Genomic DNA, 17,858 nt, shown 5'->3' with positions numbered 1-17,858 from the left:
TTACTCTAGATGATTTCCAAGTTACCTTCCAAATCTTGAATTCTGTAAAACACTGAGTGGGAAAGATTCAAATCAGACAGTGATATATCAGTGTCAGTGATGGTTTCACTATTTATTCGTTTTGTGAACTTGGACAAGTTGTTTAATAGGGTAGGGCCCTGATTCTCACCCATAAAATGGAGATAATAATAGCTCCTATCTCACAAAATTGCTGTAAAATTTAAATGCAATTATGTAAATAAAGCATTTGACATCGAGTAAATTATGGTTTTATTCCTCTTTCTTATAATTTCTTTTCCTTTGTGAGGGAAGCCAGAGAATACAACTAGATGAGATGAGAGACAGTTTGTGACTGGGATACCTGCAACATTAACCTCATCAATACTGTATTCTGGTCGACTAAGATAACTTTTGAAGGTGTATAATAGATTCAGATGCAGTCATATACACGACTAGTCACTTAATGGGAAGACCACCCATCACACTTTATTACTTATAATTAGCCATCCTCAATGCCAATTGCACTTCTGATGCTGATTCTACTGGCATTTGCCCCATACTTTTTAGTACTAAGATATACTTTTTACCAGGCATTATGCTAAGCACTCAAAATAAATGAGAGAAACAATTCTTTGGTTTGATAGGATAAAGGAACTCTGACTTATCAACAAGTTTGACTACATTAAAAGACATTATTGGGAAGGACAGAGAGAAAGAAACCTAATGCTAGAGAAAGCACATTGTATTAGCTATCTGTTGTTGTTTAACAAATTATTCTAAAACTGAGTGGCTTAAAACAAAAACATTTATTATTTCTCACAGTTCATAGACTCCAGGAGGAATCCAAAAGCAGCTTAGCTAGCAGATATTGTCCTGGCAAAATCTCATGAGACTTTGGTCGGATGTCAGCCTGGGCAGCCGTCATCTGAAGGTTTGACTAGGGCTGGAGGATCCACCTCTAGGAGGCTCACTCACACGCCTAGAAAGTTAGTCTGGTTTCTGGCAGGAGTTTGTCCCCTAGTGGACCTCTCTATAGGGCTGCCCAGGTATCTTCATGACATGGCAGGTGGCCATGAGAGTGACCCAGAGAGAGTGATCTAAGAGAGAGCAAGGTGCAAGCCACAGTGCCTTTTGTGGCCTAGTCTTGGAAGTCACACTCTGTTACTCTGAAGTTTCCTACTGGTCACAGAGGTCAAACCTATTCAGTGTGGGAGGAGACTACGAAGGATGCGAATACCAGGTGGGGATCATCGGGGGCCCTATTGCAGGCTGGCCACCACACAGATTATGGTACAGAAACAGAATTCTGGCATTAGGCCTTGGACGGGGACACTAGGGCAGCAATTCTAACCAAAGACAAAGCAAGGAAGAAACAAAGCTAGCCATTGGGATAAAGATCAGAGAATCCAAAACTGTCCAATAAGTTTCACCCCTATTATGAAGATAGGCAGTGGATCTGGCCATCAGAAACCTAACCGCTGCCCCAGGGAGTGAATCCAGGAAGGAGACTGTGAAAAAGTCAGAGGCCATGGGTGCTGGGAGGGAAACAAGCAGAGAGAAGAGGGTGCTGACAGGGAGTATGAGCAACATGATCGTCTCCAAGGAAGCATCCTGCTCCAAAATTCTGGGACATAGAGGGAAATGGAAGGGTCTATGGATGGACATGTGCCATCTTCCTGGACTCTCAGCCAGTGGTTTTCTTTTCATCGAATGAAACAATCAACTCTTGCATTTTGTCCACCCCCAGGCTGGATTCTGGTCTTCCTTCCTTTTTCCTTTGTTCCATATTCCAAGCCCCAGAAGTTTCTCTCCTCGTCTGATCCTAGGACAATCCCAAGAAAGAAACATTTACAAAGATCTTTAATTAGGAAGTTTTACCTGGACATCAGCCTTCATGGGGCCCATCAGCTTGGACCCTGAAACTGGGTCTGGCTGGGATTTTTTTTTTCCCTTTAGCAATTTATGCAGTCTGGATTGAAATTAAGAAATTACAAAAAATTACATTTATAAGTGTTACCATATAAGGCACCATTACAACCCTCCCCCATTTTTCTCATTAAGCAGATCAGTGTGGTTTCCTCAGGTTCTTTTGCCTTGCATATCCTTGAGGGAGAGCCTCCTGGCCTGGAGGCCTAGGTCTGGAAGGCTGTCACAGGACTGCCCAAGCTGTGGCTAATGCCAGGTAGTACCCTATGGTCTCTGCCCTGGAGTGAGGACACATTTAGGCTTCACTCAGCCCCATGAACAGAGATGATTATGTCACAGCTGCCTGCTTGAGAGACTGAAGAGTAATGAAGCCTACATGGAGAGAAGGTGAAGAAGGAGAAGAAAAACTGCCCATTAGTGTATTACTCTCCTTCAGAGCTGACAGCTGAGAGCTAGTGTGATCCCTGGGGATCCCCAGCTCTGTAGGGAAGCAATCTGATCTCAGAGATTGGTGGCTTCTGTTGATGCTGTTTACCCCGGTGAATAATAAAATCAGGCTGATCTGCTCAGAACTGCTTGGCTACTTCCCTCAGGGTGAACATGGACAGGGACATGCTGACCGTGAAATGCAAGGGCAGCTGGGACCTTGTCACCCACTAAAATAACATCATTTGACAAGAGAAACTGCAGAGATCTGACCTCAGACCTCCTGAGGGAGAACTTCTCCACTGCTTCTACACTCTTTGGGGCCCAAGGTAGGTGTCAGGACCTTTTTCAGGATGCAGCAAATCTGGCCCAAAACACATTATGCAAACTGTAGACCTGCCAAAGGATGAACTGAGATGCAAATACCCAGGGCAAGGATAACAGCGTTTCCCTTAAGCCCTTGGCTCAGCAGAAAGACAATTCACCTAACATAGCACTTGTCAGTGAGGGGGCTGCTTAGTTGCCTGGAGAAGCCACCAGGCCCTTCCCAACTCCTCTGCCTCTGCTCCAGTACCTGGCAGTCATGGTAGACTCACATGGTGGGTCATAGCCTCTGGGTCCTTCCTTTTCTATGTAACCCCTACACCCAAGGCAGATTCAGCCATCTCACTTTTCCTGAGCGCTGTAAGAAGGTGCCGTGCTCCACTCTAGTTGCTTCACATAGATTGTATCACACTTGGGTCCAAATCTTACCCAAGAATATTGTCTCCAATATTCATTATTTGTTTCTTCCAGCACAATGCCCCAAAGGCATATTTTCCCCTTCAAGGAGAAAATATCTGCGTCCCTAATCCCTTGCCTAATGGCCTAGCAAAGGCATCCCTACCCTGACAAAGGGCTTGAATATATATACACGTATATACACACATACATATATACACACATATTCTAAGGAAATTATATATTAGAAAATATAAATTTAAGGAATAGTTTAAAAGGTGAGCATAGGCCCCACCAAAAAAATGGACAATAAACAGACCTGAATAAGCAATTCACAGAAGAGAATATTCAAAGACCATTAAATACATGAAAACTTCTCAGCTTCAGTAGTGATCAAGAAAACGAAAATTAAAACTACAAAGAGATACCACTACACACACATCAGAATAGTTAAAATTAAAAGGAATGATCATGTAAAATTTTCACCAGAATGTAGACAATGGGAATTCTCATGTGTTGCTGGCAGTAGTTCAAGCTGGTACAGCCACTATGGAAAACTATTTGGCAACATCTGCTACAATTGAACGTATTCATCCTCTGTGACTCAGCAACCTTACTGCTAGCTATGGACCCTACAGACATGTGTGCATGTCTTTCAAAATATACATTAGAATGTCATAACAGCAGCATAATTTTTTTTTTAATTTTATTTTATTAAATTTATTGGGGTGACAATTGTTAGTAAAATTACATAGATTTCAGGTGTACAATTCTGTATTACATCATCTATAAATCCCATTGTGTGTTCATCACCCAGAGTCAGTTCTCCTTCCATCACCATATATTCGATCCCTCTTACCCTCATCTCCCACCCCCAATTTTTAATAAAGGCTGAAAATAAGCCACAGATCCATCACCAATGAAATTAATAAGTTGTTATGTTCATGTAATGAAATACTATTCACCAATGAAATTTTAAAAACTGCAGCTATACAAAAAAAATTATGAATTCCAGAGACAAAATCACTAGTAAAAGAAAGTAAATGCAAAATATACATACTGTGTCATTCCATTTTTATAATATTTATAAGTAGGCAAAACGACTAGTCTTTAGGGATGAAAGCTTAGGAGGTTTTCATAAGAGAAGTGCCCATTATTACCTTTGGGGCAGTGGGAGAAGTGGTGATTCAGAGGGGATATAACGAGAGAGGCTACTGGAGAATTAGCAACATTTTGACTTTGGGTCGTAGATATTTGGATTGTGATATGAGGGGTTGTTGTTTATACTTTTTTTATTTTATGTTGTTGATATATAATATTATATTAGTTTCAGGTGTACACATAGTGGTTAAACATTTATATAACTTACGAAGTGATCACCCCAATAAATCTAGTACCCATCTGGCACGTACATAGTTATTATAACATTATTGGCTATATTCCCTATGCTGTACTTTACATCTTCAGTTTTCTTTCATACAGTTTTTATAACTGGCAATTTGCACTTCTTTATATCATCACCTTTTTTACCCATCCCCCCCAACCCCCTCCCATCTGCCAATAACCAATGTTCTCTGTATCTATGAGTTTGTTGTGATATTTGACTTTTGATAATTCGTTGATCTGTACGTGTTTGTTTCTTACATTGTTCTGTTTGTGTGCATGTTTAACAATAAAAACAATATGTCAAAAAAAAGTCATCCCCTCCAGTCCCACCTGCCCCTAACAGGAGTGGGTTAAGGACACAGGTGAGCTGAGGCCTACATAAGATTAAATCATGGCTCCCATCTTACCACCTATGTGACCATGGCAAGATATTAACCTCTGTAAGCCTCAATTTCTTTTTTTTTTCCAAGTCAAGTTGTTGTCATTTCAATCTTAGTTGTGGACGGTGCCGTTCAGTTTCAAGTTGTTGTCCTTTCAGTCTTAGTTGTGCAGGGCGCAGCTCAGCTCCAGGTCCAGTTGCCATTGCTAGTTGCAGGGAGCGCAGCCCCCTATCCCTTGCAGGAGTGGAACCAGCAACCTTATGGTTGAGAGGACGCGCTCCAACTAACTGAGCCATCTGGGAGCTCAGCGGCAGCTCAGCTCAAGGTGCCGCGTTCAATCTTAGTTGCAGGGGGTGGAGCCCACCATCCCTGCGGGACTCGAGGATTTGAACCAGAAACCTTGTGGTTCAGAGCCCAGTGGCCCATGTGGGAATCGAACTGGCAGCCTTCAGAGTTAGGAGCATAGAGCTCTAACCGCCTGAGCCACCGGGCCAGCCCTGTAAGCCTCAGTTTCTTTTTCTGTATGTTGGGAATGATAATGATTAATTAATAAGGTTGATGAAAGGGTGAACTATCCTAGAACATGTTAAGAGCCCAGCACAGTGCTAGAACTTGAAAGATGTTCAATAAATGGTGGATGCGTGCCATCAGACTGGTAACAGTTGTTGCTTCTTGCTCTGCTTTAAGTTCACCCTGATTTATGCTGCCTAAACTATGAGATAGTAGAAAGTACTCTGAAATTGGAATTAAGTTGAGAAAGCCATTTGTCTGCTTTAAGATTTAGCTACCTTATCTTTAAAATGGGATGAATACTACCTAGCTCAGACAGCTCTTATAAAGATTAAGTGAACATGTGAACATGTCTGACACACTGTAGAACCTCAAGATTGTTTCTCTAGCAGTTTTTTGGGGATTCGATTCTAACTTGGGACCATCCATTAGTGAGATACTGCAGAAGGAGAACTGCAGAAAGGAAGACTGGCCCAGAAGACTGAGTTGCTGTTCTGGTTATCTATTACAAATAACATTCACATTACCCACAATTTGCCAGCTGAAAACAACAATTTTCTTTTCTTATGATTCTGTGGGTGAGAAAAGAATGTGAAGTCAGAGGTCAACTGGGCATTTCTCACTTGGAGTTACATTCAGATGTCAACTGAAGTTGCACTCACTTGAAAACGCAACTTGACTGGATGTCCAAGAGGCTTACTTGCTTGCCAACAGTCAAAGCTTGCTCTTGGCAGAGAGCTTGGTTGAAGCATGTGCACCAACTGGAGCACCTGCATGTGACCTCCCCGTTTGATCCAAGCTATCTCAAAACATGGTGATCTCAAAGCTTCAAAAGGGAATGGCCTGGTGGATAAGGCAGAAGCCTCATTGCTTTTCATGTCCTGGCTTACAGGTCATCTAGTATCACTTTTAACTGAATCTTTTGGTCAAAGCAGTCACAAACCTGCCCTTACTCAAGGCACAGGGACATAGAACTTGCAGCAATCTTTTAAAACTGTCATAGGTACTAAGAACACTAAGATTGCATGTGAATTCCGAAAACCTTTCCTCTAACATTATAGACAGTCTTGCATAAGGGTTAAGAGTGCTGTCTGGGTTCAAATTCTGACTCTATCTTTTATTTCTGCATGTCCTTCAGAAGTGATTTAACATCTGATACAAAAGGAGCTATGTTGAGACTGGTAGGAGGCATAGAGACTCATAACACACTAGTCCCACACCCACGTGTGGCAGTTAAAAATCAGGAGGGGTATCTCAGCTGCAGAGGTCCCCCATGAGAAGCGAGAGATCCCAGCCCCCCACAACAGGCTCCCCAGGTCAAGATTCTAATGCCTGGGAGAGAAGTCCCAATAACTTCTGATTGTGAAAACCACTGGAGATTGTGGCTGAGCAAGACAAAGGGCTGCTGAAGTTCCAAGTGTTCCTCTTAAAGGGCCCACACATGAACTTACTCGCTGATGGACTCACTTGCTCTGAGCTCCAGCTCTGGGGCAGCAGAATAAAAGGCACCAGGGACATCTAAGGAGAAAGTAAATTGTCTGGCTTCAGGTTAAGAGATAGAGGGACAGCATTCTTTCGTACAGAAGTGCTGGTAGAAGCCATTATTCCTTTGTTGAGCCCTCCACCCACCCAGCCTTCACATGCAGGCAGGCACCATATCTGAGTCTCCATCAACCTAGCTAATATGGATCACCCCACTCTGGTGATTCCCTGAGACCCCACACCATCCAACTTGTCAGCCCACCCAAGCCACTCCCAGTGGCTTTTTCATACAAACAACATGTCTTGGCTCATGCTTTGGACTTTCCTAAAATCTCTCAAAGTTTCACAAACCCCAAAATAGCAGCATCTGGCCCCAGTGAGCCCCATGCCTCTTGTTAAGCAGCCCCTAGCCTAGCGCTAGTGGCAGCTGGCCTCAGTTTGCAGTTTAGCCTCAACCAGGCACCTCCAAGCCCAGCACAAGTGGCAATCATCTGCAGATCACTTTGTAGCTCATATTGCGCGGCCCCAGCTGGGCACAGCAGTGGCTGACCTTGGCCTGCAACAGAGCCCCTCCCAAGAAGCCCCAGAACCAACACACATCACAGCCAGCTTCAGACCACACCAGAGAACCTCCACAAATGGCACACCAAAAGGGCAGACTCAGCAAGCACCAGAGCCCAACTAAAGCAAATCCTGCTATGTAGGGTCAGCCCCTGCACAACAGCTCCTCCACTGTAGTCACAGCCAGTCTTTATAACCAATCAGCCTAAGAGTAAATCCCTCCCATTGATGTACCAATAGCAATCAAGGCTCAACTACACAGGATGACACATACAACTCACACAAACAACACACCTGAAGCGCCAGCTCAGGTGACCAGGAAGACTGTGCCACTGGCCCCCACAGGACACCTACTACATAAGGCCACTCTACCAAGACCAGGAGAAGTAGCTGCCCTACCTAATACATAGAAACAAACACAGAGAGGCAGCCAAAATGAGGATACAAAGAAATATGTCCCAAATGAAAAAACAAAACAAAACTCTAGAAAAAGAACTAAACAAAATGGAGGTGTGGGGACAGAGCCCCAGAGAGCAGTTTCCAGGCTCTCGGCCTCACATGGAAAGGTGCTGGCTTGGGTAGCAGATGGCCATCAGCTGTGATTGGATGGCCATCAGCTGTGGCTAGTTGGCCGTCAGCTGTAACCCTTGAGCCATTGGCCACTAATATAACTGCCGCAGCTGCATTGGGAGGTGGAGTCAAGAGGGAGTCAAGGAGAGTCGTTGGTCGGTTGGCAGGAAAGCGGACAGCAAGTCACACATCGTGTGAATCCAGCCTCCAGTGAGACTATAGTGGTATGACTCCCCTACCTATGGCTCCGTGGGTGTTCCTTTCTGGCCTCACCATATCCTGTGTTCTTATGTGGGGAGAGGGAGCAGAGACCCTGCAGGCTGCCTCGCACGACACATGGCGCAGCGAGCAGGGTGTGGTGTCTGCCGAAACTCTCCGGAATGTACTGGAGCAGTTTATACATATAAAAGCTCACTTTTGTAAGCAGGGTACAGTGCCGGCCAAAACCTACTAAAGCATGGTGGAGCGGTTTGTGCGTGTGAGAGATCAGCTTCGGGAGGCCCATGAGGAGCGACACCGGGGAACGGGAGGCACGGTCTGCCCGGGAGACTCAAGCCTCCAGATGGCACACCACCCTCTTGGTCATGGAAGGTGTTGCCTTCATTTTGGTAATCTGCTGCGGCCTTAGGCTCCGAGGGTTGTGGACATGTTACACAGAGACCTCCACTCATTCAGACACCTGGCATGGTGAGCAAGATTCTGAACAGGTAGGAATGGAGTCTGACTCTGGACAGGAGGACGACATGTGGCCCCCACACAGTGTATGGTGTTCGGTGGCCACTGTTCTCAGGAGTTGGACCCCCAAAGGAGGGGTGGGAGGACATGGATGACTCTCCGGCCAGCATTGAGAGGGCCCTGCAGGCTCTGGCTGAGTGGTTGCCGGAGGAGGAGAAGTCTACAGCCGGCCGCGTGGGCTGGGTGTTCCTCACAGCCTTGAGTCTCAACACGGAAAATCTGCTTAATGAAATGGCCCAGGTGCTGGACCAGGTGTCCTGGTTGGAGAACCTGGAAGCTCGGGTCCGCCTGTTAGAAGAGGGGCCCCACAGTGGAGACTCTGAGGCAGAGGCGGAGGAAGCGAGTGGAGACAATGTAGCTCCCAACCCCCAAGCCCAGCCAATCTTGAAGCAAAGGGTAAAACGTGAGGAACCTTTGGGTCCCGGGTGCGTTGCTTCAGGCAACCCAGATGTGACTGAGTTCACAACATACACCCCTTACACTCCCACTGAGTTGCAGGAGCTGGGGAGACGGTACAGACAGCGCCCTGGAGAGCCAGTCTCGGCTTGGCTACTACGTTTATGGGATGAGGGAGCAGACAACATTCTCTGCTCCCCAGGAGAGATGGAAAAGCTAGCCTTCGTGACAGTGCATCCATCCCTGTGACAATGGTTACAGAACTGCCATAGGTTGGCCAACAACCAAGGCAACCATTCTCTAATGGCGTGGCTCACGGCTGCGGTACGCACCGTATGGGAACAGGCTGGCGAGCTGCCAGACACTGTGAGTCAATGGCAGTCATATACAGAACTTACGCAAATAATCCGTGAAATGGGTATGAGACATGCTATTTTTAACCTCAACATGCAGGGCCCAGATGACGAGCTTTTTACTGCCAGCATGAGAGATCTGATTTTGGATACTGCACCTGCGAGTGCTTTTGGATCCTTGGTTGCCAGTCTTACACTGTATGTAGGGCGACGGATCCATGAAATTACAACTGCCATGGCCACCCTAGGGGATGTTGAAAGCCAGAGGCGAAGGAAGTTAAGACAGGAGGTCCGCACAGTTGAGACCTGGAAGCCCAAACCAAAGGTAAAGGGGCGAGGTCGCGGGCCTCAGAGACTAACATGCGCACAGATGTGATGTGATCTCGTGGCAACAGGGGTCGATAGGAAGAAAATAGACTGACAACCCAAAGCTCTCCTGCTGGAACTTTGGAAACAGTTGCGTCCGGAACAGCAATTCCAGAGAAGCCTAAAGGAGAAGTCTGGGAAAGAATGACCTGTGTCACTCCAGGACTTCATGCAGCCGCTTGAGGCCAACTCCTTCCAGCTTGAGTACCGGCCAAGGTACCCGGTCTGAGGGGATGAGCAGGGACCGGAGGCCCCACGTGGAACTGTCCATACATTGGTCCCCTTCGAATGTGCAGAGGGCTTTGGCCCTAGTTGACACTGGCGCAGACTACAGTCTTGTTTATGGGAACCCAGAAGTGTACCCCAGAACAGCAATCTGCATTGATGGCTATGGGGGAAAGACTGTGACTGTGAAAGCTGTTTCCTTACCACTGGGCATAGGAAGGCTTCCCCCTTGTATCTAAAAGGTTTATGTCTCCCCCGTTCCGGAGTATATTCTAGGGGTGGACATGCTACATGGCCTCAGCTTACAGGCGTCGGTAGGAGAGTTCCATCTCCGGATCCGGGTGGTGAAAGCGGTGACACGCGGGCATGTACACCACCCTCCTCAAGTGTTGCCACAGCCCTGGCGTGTGGTTACAGTGCGACAGTACCGCCTGCCAGGAGGACAGGAGGAGATTGGTCATACAATATTGGAATTGGAGAAGGCACATATTGTGAGGCCAATGCACAGTCCCTTTAACTCCCCAGTATGGCCTGTCAAGAAGCCAGATGGGACCTGGCGAATGACTGTGGACTATAGGGAGTTAAATACGGTGACACCACCTTTGCACGCTGCAGTGCCTTCAATTCATGATTTCATGGATCATCTGACTGTCCTCCTGGGAACGTATCACTATGTAGTGGACTTGGCCAATGCTTTTTTCTCCATTGACATTGCACCCGAGTGTCAAGAGCAGTTTGCTTTTACTTGGGATGGGCGGCAGTGGACTTTTCAAGTCCTTCCGCAAGGATACTTGCACAGCCCCACTATCTGCCACGGGCTTATGGCCCAGGATTTGGCACAGTGGGATCACCCATCCTCTGTGGCCTTGTTTCATTATGTTGATGACATTCTGTTAACCTCAGATTCTCTTTCTGATTTAGAGCAAGCAGCTCCCTCTCTTCTCCGCCACCTGAAGGCACGCGGCTGTGCAGTGTATGAGGAAAAGGTCCAAGGCCCTGGCTTATCCGTCAAGTTTTTGGGTGTTGTGTGGTCGGGTGCCGATAGGCTAATATGGCACAGAGACCTTCGTGGAAGACGCTTGTCACATAGATTGTGAGGTGAGACCCTGTAGGGGTGGAGTGTGGGGACAGAGCCCCAGAAAGCAGTTTATAGGCTCTCGGCCTCACGTGGAAGGGTGCTGGCTCGGGTGGTGAATGGCCGTCGGCTGTTGCTAGTTGGCCTTCAGCTGTAACCCTTGAGCCATTGGCCACTAATATAACTGCCGCGGCTGCATTGGGGAGTGGAGTCGAGAGGGAGTCGAGGAGAGTCATTGGTCGGTTGGCAGGAAAGCGGACAGCAGGTCACACATCGTGTGAATCCAGCCTCCAGTGAGACTATAGTGGTATGACTCCCCTACCTATGGCTCCGTGGGTGTTCCTTTTTGGCCTAGCCACATCCTGCGTTCTTATGTGGGGAGCGGGAGCAGAGACCACACAGGCCGACCCACGTGACAGGAGGGAAGCAATCTACTAGATACAAAGTTCAAAACATTGGTTACATAAGTAAGGATGCTGAATGATCTCAGTAAAAACATCAACAAAGGGCCAGCGTGGTGACTCAGGTGGTTGGAGTTCTGTGCTCCTAATGCCGAAGGCTGCCAGTTTGATTCCCACATGGGCCAGTGGGCTCTCAATCACAACGTTGCCGGTTCAATTCTTCAACTCCCACAAGGGATGGTGGGCTCCGCCCCCTGCAACTAAGATTGAACACAGCACCTTGAGCTGCGCTGCCCCTGAGTTCCCAGATGGTTCAGTTGGTTGGAGTGCGGGCTCTCAACCACGACTTTGCCAGTTCAACTAATCAACTCCCACAAGGGATGGTGGGCTGTGCCCCCTGCAAATAACAATGGCAACTGGACTTGGAGATGAGCTGTGCCCTCCACAACTAAGATTGAAAGGACAACAACTTGACTTGGAAAAAGTCCTGGAAATACACATTGTTCCCCAATAAAGTCCTGTTCCCCTTCCCCAATAAAATCTTTAAAAAAAAAAAAAAAGACTGATTCGTTTAAAAAAAAATCAACAAAGAGATAGGAAATATAAAAATGGAGATAGAAAACATAAAAAAGAATCAGTCATAAATGAAGAATACAATAACTGAAATTAGAAGAAACAGGAACGAATGAACAATTTGGAAGATAAGGTAGCAGAAAACAACCAATCAAGATAGCAGAAAGAAAAAAGAATACCAAAAAAATGAGGATAGTTTAAGGGACCTCTGCAACAACATCAAGCATTCCAACACTTAATCATAGGGGTACCAGAAGGAGATGGGAGAGAGCAAGGAATTGGAAACCTATTTGAAGAAATAATGATGACACTTCATAGATTGTGTAGATCCCTGACCACTACACCTGAAACTCAAGTACCATAATATTGAATATCAATTATAATTAAATATAAATATATATATATACATATATATGTATATAAATACATATATATACATATATATGTGTATATATATATATATATATATATATATATATATATATACACATATATCTACACACAAACAGTTAACTACATTTACTATTTGGAAGTGCTGAAAAGGCTGTGTGAAGAACGACCTGAACCTTTTGCCAACGATTCATGCCTCTTGCATCACGACCATGCACCAGCTCACACGGCACTATCTGTGAGGGAGTTTTTAGCCAGTAAACAAATAACTGTATTGGAACACCCTCCCTACTCACCTGGTCTGGCCCCCAATGACTTCTTTCTTTACCCGAAGATAAAGGAAATATTGAAATGAAGACATTTTGATGACATTCAGGACATCAAGGGTAATACAACTACAGCTCTGATGGCCATTCCAGAAAAAACGTTCCAAAATTGCTTTCAGGGTGCTGGTGTCAGTGCACAGCTTCCCAAGGGGAGAACTTCAAAGGTGACTGTAGTGATATTCAGCAATGAGGTATGTAGCACTTTTTCTAGAATGAGTTCCCAAACATAATTGCCAGACCTCCTACAGTTTCCTCATATGTAAAGAAGAGAAAAATGGTATTCCATTGTGTATATATACCACAACTTCTTTATCCATTCATCTATCGAAGGACATTTTGGTTGTTTCCATGTCTTGGCCACTGTAAACAAAGCTGCAATGAACATTGGAGCACACGTGTCTTTATCTCTAAATGTTTTCAGATTTTTTGGGTAGATACCCAGGAGAGGGATTGCTGGGTCATATGGCAATTCTATTCGTAATTTTTTGAGGAACCTCCACACTGCCTTCCATAACGGCTGCACCAGTCTGCATTCCCACCAACAGTGTATGAGGGTTCCTTTTTCTCCACAGCCTCTCCAAAATTCGGCGGTAAGAAAAGATGATATAGGAACATTTGTGACAACTTGGATGGATCTTGAGAGAGTAATGCTGAGCGAAATAAGTCAGACAGAAAAAGCAGAGAACCATGTGATTTCACTGATATGTGGTATATAAACCCAAAACAACAAAAGAACAAGACAAACAAATGAGAAACAGAAACTCATAGACACAGACAATAGTTTAGTGGTTGCCAGAGGGTAAGGGGGGTGGGGGGTGGGGGGTGGGAGATGAGGGTAAGGGGGATCGAATATATGGTGATGGAAGGAGAACTGACTCTGGGTGATGAACACACAATGGGATTTATAGATGATGTAATACAGAATTGTGCACCTGAAATCTATGTAATTTTACTAACAATTGTCACCCCAATAAATTTGATAAAATAAAATTAAAAAAAAAAAGAAGAGAAAAATGGGACATTCCTGACAAAAGGCTGAGAAAATTAAATAAAATAATAGTGTTGATAGAAGCATTTAGTACAGACTCCAGCACTTCATGGGTATTTAGTATGTTGGGGGTTTTCTAGTTTACAGAAGGAAGACAACATGAGTCTCAGAGAAGGTAATCAAAGAAATATTTCTCAGTGGCTGAAACAAACAACTCAATTAAACCATCCTCGTCAGCTAAAAAGAGGCCAAAAAGTGTTAATGCTTGGTCAAGGATGACATGGTGATTCCATTCCCAGGCATCACATTCCCATCTTCCTTCTTTCCCCTCCTCAGAACCTCCCTGCCTAGTTCCCTGTTTTCCCTGGAAGTCACATTTTCCCAGCCCCACACTGCAAACACACACATTAGATAGGCAAGTTCAACTGCTTATCCTGCTGTCTTCACAGCAGACCTGTGACTCTCGATGCCCCTAACTCTTCAGTATTCTCTCTAATGGCTTGTTTTTTCACTTTGGCTGCTTTGGCAAAGTGACTTTGTGCTGAGATTTTTTTTTTTTTTTTTTTTGGAGGGGGGCGGTTGCTTTGCTGTCAGTGAAAGCCATGTACAAGTCATTCTGTTACTTATAGGAATTTTCCAAAGAACAAAACATCAGGAAAGGAGTTGGGATCCATGGTGGGAGCAGGCCACTTCATCTGTTTGCTTACTTCTTTGTATCTGCTTTGTATCAAAGAGCTCTTATTCTCTGCCTTCTCTTCTCTCCATCATATTCATTTGTTCATGCATTCATTCATGTTCATTTATACAACAGATATTTATTAAACACATACTATGCACAAAATGAAAAAAAACCTCTCCCCTCCTGGACTTTATTTTCTAGTGGGAGGGTTTTCACTGTCTCCCAAAGGGGTCTTCTGCAGTCCTGCCTCAGATAAGCCAAAAGAAGATACAGCCAACCTTAATGGCCCAGATGGGGCATTGCAGAGAACAAAGTTTTGATCTGATAAAAGCCCCTAGGCGTTTGTTGTTACTCCTATGGGTGGAGCACAAGGAGAGCTTGGCTTGAATGTGAAATGAGGTAGGGAGTGCAGGGGCAGGAATCCAGGTACCCTTAGGAATAGACCTCTCCTGAATTTGTAGAAATCATCAATGCCAGAGTTGGATGGGGCACAGTGGTCAGAGGTCTGACCAGCAACCCCAGGAAAGAGAGCCAAGAAAATATAGGACCCACAGACAATTACTTCTCTCTCTCAGGGATCTAGAACCCACAAGTAGTATCAGAACATCAAAAATGAAGATTGAATGCCACTCTCCTCCTGGGACTTTAAAACTGCTCAGCTCACTCAAAGGCAGCCCATCTAAAGAGTTCTGCTAGGAGACATTCTGCTTTCAAAGGCAGAGATGTCATTGAACTCAGAGACCTGTCCCAGGGGCTCTCTTTCTCTCTTCTCTGATGAGAATGGGGTACTGAGGGCCACAAGGGGATCTTGGCTCTGGGAAAAGTAGAGCTGCTTCAACTTCCCTGGATTCCAGCCACCAACAACCTTACTATTTCTCCATCCATGAAATGTGAAACACTTCAGAGTTCTTACATAAAGCAAAGCCCACCTACTCCCAATGCAAACTTGAGTGTCAACTTTTTAAGTAATGATTTTATATACTGTATACACAGGATATTTCCATTTAGCACTCAAAATGAAAACTATGCAAATGTGTCAATGATGAACAAATGAAAAAGTGTTTTCCATTTTTGAAAAACTGCCCAAAAGTTTATCAATAGCACTCAGTTTTCTTGAGTCACTTCATGACCTCTAACTCAACCCATCTCTCACAAGTTTCAAATCAACATCATATCAACATCTCTCACAAATCAGCAGCAGGAAGTTTCTACAATTAGGTCACAGAGCTCTGTACCTCTGTCCTCTAAAAGGAAGAGACTTTGAAAATAATTTTGGGTACAAGGGAGAGAGAGTTTCCTGAAGGACAAGCCAGGGACAGAGTAAGCAAATTACATCAGGGTGATAAACACACTTACCTTGATCTATGCATAATGTAAATGTGTAATGTCTCATGTTACTTTTTAAAACTTTGTTTTTTGTGTCTTGTGGAAGCTTGCTCACATGATGTCTGCCTTTGGACTACTGATTCCTCAAGTCTTTGTCTCAAATAACAATTTTTATCTAAAATATGAAAAAGTATGTGATTCTGAATGTTTTTCATCAACATGGAGATCATGGTCTTGGGTGCACCCGCAGGAAGGGAGCATGACTCTCCCCCTCCTCACCATTCCTCTTCTATTCCATTCTTTTCTCCTCGTTAAGAGGCACTTGAGGGAAGGCTTATGAAATTTAGAAACATCTTAGGCAGAAATGTTTAAAGAAGTGGGATCCTCCTGCCTGAAGAGCAAGAGCCTGAATATTATTAAATTACTTATGGAAGCCCTGGAAGAGAGGGAGGGAATGTACTGATGGTAAAATGTTCCCAATAATTAGGAACAGACAGTTCATAACTGGAAAAAGCAAACTAGAGGAAATATTTGTCAGTGGCACATGACTAAGTGTTAGAAGTAGGATGCTGAAACTGGGGTAGACAGAGAACTTGGAAGCCATTAAAACCAAGTTATAATTGTTCCAGTGGGAGATGAGGAGCCATCAGAAGGTTTCAAAAATTCATGCAAACTTCCCCAAGTAGTGAGTATGTTTTGTGTTATTTATTTTCGTTTTTAATTCTAGGGCACATAATAGGTGTTCATTAGACAGACTTGCTTCACTATTGGAGTGGACTGATTCAAAAATCAAACATCGAGTCTGAAACTATATGCATGAATTCCTCCCACTACATCACACTGTCTTATGGTTCAGTCCCTATGCAAAGAGCCTGAGACGTGCGCTGCAGTCTGACTCCATGCTCTGAGTCGCACACCTGCCAAGAAGCACTCACACTCATCTCTGAATTGCTCCTTGATTGTGCTGTTCCACGGGTATTTTTAGCTTGGCTTCTTGGCATTTTCTCCAGTTTTTTTGTTTTTTTTTACACATCACAACCACAGGGTCTGTGTGTTTATTACAACACCTTCCCATCAGATGGCGGTACAGTGGATTGTCCCAACAGAAGAGGCCCCTTGCACCAACACTCTGTACGCACATGCCAAGGGTGTTGACAGAGGGGTGTCTCTTTCTAATTTACACCCAGGACTCCTATGGGCTATTGGTGGTCCCGACAGAAGAGGCAGAGTCAGGATTTGAACCAGGACCAGCGACTTCTAGAGCTGGCTTAGCTTCCCAAGGATACTGCAGGAACCCAGAGACAAAGGTTCTTGTTCCACATGAACCCCAACCCTGCCCCTGGAGGTCACTTCTTCTGCACATGGCCACAGTCGTACTTGCCATGCACAACCTTGAGCTTGACATCCGTTGGGCAGGTTCTGGGTGTGGCCGCCCTGCACAAACACAATATGGTGCTCCGGCAGGCTGTGATCCTCTCTGGGGATAAAGCAAATGGCCTTGCAGCCTGTGCTGAGCCTCACGCAGCAGCGCTTTCAGTTGGCCAAATTAGGCTTCTTGGGTTTGCGGCTGAACGTGCGCAGAATCACACCCTTTAGCTGTGGCCCGCCTGCCGTGGGACCCAGAGTTGGAGGCCGCTGCTTCAGAAGGCTGCATCTAGTTGAGGGTAGCCATGGGGCAGATGGCCCAGAGCTGGATGGCCCAGAGCCGGGGGGCCAGGGCTAGGCCATAACTTAGGGACATGTTGAGTCTATGGAGAAGGCCAGATCAGGACATCCTGTCGCCTGCAGCGTCCTTGTGTTAGGGGATAAGAGACTCAGAAAGGAGGAGAGAAAAGTGGCTGAAGTAGGGCCAGGATCCAAATTCTCCCTTCTCGCTCTCTGGATTTTCTGGTTAAATCTAAGGAATTTCATCTGACGCCTGGCTCTGAGTAGGGTCTTGGGGACCCAACCACCCCCTCCCGCATAATGGCGGAAAGGGGAAACTGAGGAGAGGGTGGCGAAGGTTTGGATGACCTCAGGACTCCAACTAACTCACTATCTCCAGTGCTTTTTAAAGTGTTTATG

At 45.3% G+C, this 17,858-nt stretch overlaps 1 pseudogene; it reads right to left on the bottom strand.

Annotated features, from left to right (window-relative positions):
• Positions 1 to 17,140: 17,140 nt before the first annotated feature.
• LOC109438904 (small ribosomal subunit protein uS12m pseudogene) lies at positions 17,141 to 17,568 on the bottom strand (annotated as a pseudogene).
• Between the last annotated feature and the right edge of the window lie 290 nt (positions 17,569 to 17,858).

The sequence above is a fragment of the Rhinolophus sinicus genome, chromosome 9, assembly GCF_057876585.1.
Source record: "Rhinolophus sinicus isolate RSI-liver-muscle chromosome 9, RSI-T2T, whole genome shotgun sequence".
Classification (NCBI taxonomy): domain Eukaryota; kingdom Metazoa; phylum Chordata; class Mammalia; order Chiroptera; family Rhinolophidae; genus Rhinolophus; species Rhinolophus sinicus.
The sequence above is the reverse complement of the archived record's forward strand: the minus strand, read 5'-3'. Positions and strand labels throughout refer to the sequence as shown.